Consider the following 6,068-nt stretch of genomic DNA (forward strand, 5'->3'; position numbering starts at 1 on the left):
CCGGGACGCAAACCGCGGTTGACTACGTGGGAGTCCAGCGACATAGCCATTACGCTAACTGCTGGTTCCCCCTAACTTCTTTTTTTAAGAGAGATTTTTGCTATAGGATGTGTGCACTCGCCAGAGAGACAGAGAGACAAAAAGCAAGAACTCACCCCCCCAGAGGGATTCGCCACACCGCAATCCTTTCTCCTCCATTCTCCTCTAAGGATTTTGGGCACATGTGCACACACTCTCAGTGTGAGCTTTAGCCACCAGGTCCAGGACTCAAACCATTACTCCATCTGCTAGTCATGAATCCTTACATTTTTGAACTTTTGCCATTCCACTTAAACTCTGGAATACCTAACTATAAATTATCTTCTATTATCAGATATCATTCAGAGGTGCTATCTTTTGTGGTATCATAATTAGTGAAAAATCAATAGACTATTAGAAGATAGTTTGAACTTCATAAGATTGTTTTTATATTATTATATAATTAACTAATTAAAAATGGCTAACATTTTTATTTGTGACATGTAAACAATGAAAAGGAATCTTACTGTATTCAACTTTTTTTTTTTCCTAACTCATCCTCTCTTCAAATTTTTGAGTTATAAAAGATGACTTCCTGGCTTCACATAAATTGCCCCAGAAACATTTCTATAGTTAGCAACAGCATCTTCCACATACTTCTAGGAGAAAGACTCTATTCACACACCATCCAACCTCTTTCACTGGATTGAGCAATTTACAATAGGGAGAAGAATGTAACATTATCAAAATCATTCTTGTGGCTTTCACTTTATGTTGTCTTCTAGTAACATATACTAGTACCTGAACACTGAGGGACATGGAGGAGTGAGCAGACCTGGGTGAATGTAACCTATGGCAACAAGGGTACTCCAAGATGAAGTAGGAAAGGTATTCATGAAGTAAGAGCTGATTTAGAAATAAATGAGTAATATGAGATTTTGTTTTTATTTTAATTCATTCTTGGTTCCACTAAAAGTACAGAAATATCAGAAGAATACTACTATTCTACCCAGTCGTTAGAATTGGTAAAGTACCCAAGGGCAAGACTGCGGGTTTATCTAGCTCTAGAGTCAGATGGCCACATCTGCATCTCAATTTCCTCTTTTAACTAGCTGTTACATTGAGCAAGGGACTTCTCTACCCTTAGATTAATTTTCTCTTATTCAATGGAAGTATTAATAATACTTTCCTGGTATTATAGCAATGATTAAATTACATGGTCTGTATATGATATTAGCACATTGCCTGGCACAAAGTAATCAAGGAATAAATGGCAACCATTACTAGAAATGGGTGGTATGGGCTGGCCCCATAGCACAGTCATTAAGCACTGCATTGGGAGCTGGATCCCACAGCCAACCGTGGTGGCTCGAATCCTGGCCCTTTACAGCTTGAGAAACATGCCAGAAATGTGTGCACATGTGCCCAAAATCCTGATAGAAGGGAGAAATGGAGGAAGGAGGATTATGGCATGACCACACTTTGTTGGGGTGCTTTTTTTCTCCCTCTTTTTTTCTCTCTGTCTGGTAAGTGTGCATAGTCTCTGGCAATAAAAAATTTTTAAAAAATCATAAAGCAAGAGGGATAGAGAAATGGAGGAAGGAGGATTATGGCATGACCACACTTTTTTGGGGTGCTTTTTTCTCCCTCTTTTTTTCTCTCTCTCTGTCTGGTAAGTGTGCATAGTCTCTGGCAATAAAAATTTAAAAAAAATCATAAAGCAAGAGGGAATTCTACTCCATAGAGTCCATTTATTGTCCTGTGGGAGTATTTGCAAATCTCTTTATTTTATCTATCTTCATAAACTATAGGACACCCATGGCATTACTGAAACACAATTTAAACATACATTTCATTATACCTAGTGAAGAAATAGAAAAAAAGGACTCTAGGGGCCAAGTACCCAAACTACTGAATCATGAAGACAGTGTTGGTACAGGAATTTCCATCTACTACCCCATACAACGAATTTTTCTCAGTAGGACAGGTGTTTTTCATGTCAGTGTAGGAGGAGATTCATTACCCATTATTCTATTTTAGACTCTGTGTGTGTGTGTGTGTGTGTGTGTGTGTGTGTGTGGTGATTTTTAGAAAGGATCTTGATATGCCATAATCCTTCTGCCTCAGCCTTCTCATTTGCGTGGACTATAGGCACATGTCATTGTGCTTGCCTAGGCCAGGAATCAAACCTGGGCCTCCCAAGTGGCCTCAGCCTTTCAAGCAGCCTCAGCTTCCCAAGTGGCATCAGCCTCCCAAGTAGCTCAAGAAATATATACAACTATGGCTGGGCTACCCATTAACTTTTTTCTTTTTTTAAGTTTATTTTTTATTTATGTATTATTATTTACTTTGCTGTAGGGCATGTGTGCTTATCAGAGAAAGACAGAGCAAGAGTGAGAGAGGGAGAGAGAAAGTGAAAAAGCAAACTGCCAGGTCCAAGACTCGAACTGCAGTTGGCCATGTGAGAGTCCAGTTCCTTAACCACCATGCCAGCTGCTGACCCCTACCCATTCATTTCTTAATGAGACAAAAGTCAGTATCTACTGAAATTCATTTATGAAAGCAGGTTTGTATACATGAATATGCACCAGTATAAACACATGTACACTCATATGTACATATACCCACAGAATGAGAGATTACTTACCTCTTATATTTTTAAATACAAGAGGACTTCAAAAGTTTTTTTTTTTAAATGAAATTAAAGTACAGATTTATTTTGGTGTAGAGAAATGTTGCAATCCATGTATAATTTTTTCATAATATACATTTTTCATGAATTTTTCAAAGACCCCTTATCTATACCCACTGAGTGGAAATTCTTATACCCACAGAGTGGAAATTTGAAAACTATTTTAGGGTTATTTAGGCTGTATATAATTTGCTTAAGTTTCTAGGTAAAGATTCTGGGGCTAGAATCCCACCCATCAACATTCTTATATGAATCAGTTATTTATACTAGAGAGAGAGAGAAAGTAGAATCTTAAGATGCAGAGTTAAGATTTCCCCTTTTCCACAAGGGCAACTAGTGGTGAAAATGCATGAGCGACATGGTGGAGGTAGGGCAGGAACAGAGTTCTTAGAGCAATAGTGTTTTCATACATTTGAATACCCTAATACTATACTGGGTCATCGGAAAAGTCATGACATCTTTTTCTATGCAAAAATGAGTCATGATGTTTCTGATGACCCAATATCATAAATTATTTCCACAACCACTGTATTATTCACCTGTGCCTCCTTGTGAATGTGTCGTGGAGGATTAAAGCAAGTAGTACAAAGGTATCCCATGTAATTGCTCAGAAACTGGTAGTCATTATTATTTAACTGTCATAGATTGTACCTAGACTTTTCAGTTATCCCCAGTCAATGTTATCTTCTTACTACCACTGCCTCCCAAGAAGCAGTTATCGATCTTTTCTGGGTCACAGAGACTACTTGGTGAATTTGATGAAAGCTGTGTATCCACCTTAAAGAAAAGTGCATTTAATTACATGCATATAACATGCACAGTTTCCATACACATTTTAGGAGGTTCACCTATTCCATGAATTGAGAATCTTGGTACACCAGTTTGAGAACTCATGCGCGAGACCAGCAGTTAGAGTAATGGCTATGTCACTGGACTCCCATGTAGTTGACCGCGGTTCGCGTCCCAGACCCGGTGACTTAAAACTCACACCAGGCACATGTGTGTGCATATCCAGGATCCCAAGAGGAGAATGGAGAAGAGATTGTGGCGTGGCCATCCCCCCTGGGGGGTAATTTCTCGCTTTCTGTCTCTCTGTCTCTCTCTATCTGGCGAGCACACGTGCCCTATAGCAAAAACATCTAAAAAAACCCTCATGCGCTAGTTCAGAAATTGATCTTTCATTTTTTTAAAAAATATATTGCAAGTGACCTAGATTTCAAAAATAATGATGAACATATTCTAAGCTACTCTCTTGAATATTTTCTCTTGGGGAAAGCCGAGAATCTCGGACACTTGGGTAACTCTTCAGATGCATTGAGTACTTCATAGAGGGAAGGAGGCAGTGTGAAGTCCATCAGCTTCGCCTGAGAGTTTGGACAAGATGCAATTCAGAATTCAAAATTACTCAGAATGCAGTATGATAACATGGTTTATATATAGCTCATGTATTATTCTAAAGAGCTCAGGGACAACACCCAATTATCAAACAGATTAATACTTGTTCAGCAAAAGATAGAAATATTTACGTGAAGTGTGATAAAGACTATAGGTGGCCTCACGGTTTCATGGAAAGTTTTACCACCAAATGAGTTAAATTACCAAAGCAAATGAAAACAAAAACCCTTTTAGCTTTCAGAGCTTTTAAGAATTCAGAATTGCAAATAAGAAATTGTGGCTCTGTAGCTGAATTGAGATACCCAGGGAATCAGTATAAGACTCCCATTCTTCTTTATTTTCCCACAGCCACTGAAGGATTATAAATTGTATAATTTGTACTAGAAACAGCCTTAGCTATCCTGTAGTTTATCAAGATGGATAATTATTGTATTTGGGAATTATATAAACACAGATATAAGCCTATATAAATTTATATATACATGTATGTGTTTATTATTCTATATGATTCTTATTTTAGCTGCATTTAGCAATGTGTCTCGGTAGCTCTACTTGAACTAATATAAATTGATTTCCCAGCCCAATAGGAACATATAAATCAGTGAAAAAAGACTTGAAAATCACAGCTGAAAATTAGAAACCTATCTCTGCAATGACATATTTTTATGCAAAGAGAAAATGAGTTGAGTACTTGAATCTGGAGCCTCTCTCAGCTTCACTTGAAATAATTTTGCCTGAAAATTGCATAACATGAGTTCACTGATAAGAAAAGCAACGAGTTTTAATAAAATAAGTATGCCTAAATTTAAACTACCTTTCAGATTTCAAGGGAAAAACTACCTCAAAGGTTTAAAGCCTACTGAAAATATGAAAGGAAATGTCAAGACAAAGTAAACCAAATCTCTCTGTCTATACTCATATTTCTATCTATCTATCATATTATGGTCAAGCCACCAGTGAAAATCAAGTGTTATCAATATACAGATACAAAAGATTGTTCGTTCTCTTCAAGAAAAATCTAAGTTTTAGATATGAAGCATGGCACTTTCTTATTCCTTCTTCATCTCCCATCTATGGAGAATTGATTGTACACCTTGTAGGGGAGGCATAACTTTAACTCTGCCCTTTTAGGGTCTGCGACTGAGTGAGAATAGAATCAATATAGGACAGATTGACAGGGGAAAAGCATACAAGTTTAATGTATAAGTTTGCAGTGACACACGAGCCCTCATAAGAAAATGAAGACCACAAAAAGTGATAAAACCTAAATGCTTTTACACTAGGTTAAACAAAGGTAGTTGTGGAAAAGTTAACTAAAATATATGAAGAAGCTAAAGGAAGATAAAGGTCTGTTTGTATGAAATTCTGTCATCCTCAACTTCCCATTTCTGGTGGCAAGAATGTTTCTTTTCTTGTAATATAGGAAAGGCATCTTTGACATGGGAGTTTTATCTCCTGCTTTCAGGATGAAAGGGTGAGTTCACGATGCTTTCCTTGGGACCAGCAGTTACCGTAATGTCTGTATCGCTGAATTCCCATGTAGCTGACCATGGTTCGAGTCCCGGACCCGGTGGCTTAAACTCATGTCAGGCGCATGTGCATGCATGCCCAAGATCCTGAGAGGAGAATGGAGGAGAAGGGATTGTGGTGTGGCCATCTCCTCTGGGAGGGTGATTTCTCGCTTTCTGTCTCTCTATCTCTCTCTGTCTTTTTGGTGAGTGCCTGCACCCTATGGCAAAAAAAGGAAGCTTTCCTTGTACCTGCTGTTTTTCAAGTGCCTTAAGCTCCATAAAATCCTTATGACAAAGCAGAAAATTTTGGAGTGGTGAATTCTGCCACCCTTCAACTTACCGATGTTACAAATTTGGCTTTGTGCTTTAAAGGAATGCAAGAGTACCAGAAATACACTTCTATGAAAATAACCTACAATCTGGTTAGAAAATATGGCACTCAGGTCATATGG

This window comes from Tupaia chinensis, unplaced genomic scaffold (assembly GCF_000334495.1).
Source record: "Tupaia chinensis unplaced genomic scaffold, TupChi_1.0 Scaffold000600_1, whole genome shotgun sequence".
Classification (NCBI taxonomy): Eukaryota; Metazoa; Chordata; class Mammalia; order Scandentia; family Tupaiidae; genus Tupaia; species Tupaia belangeri.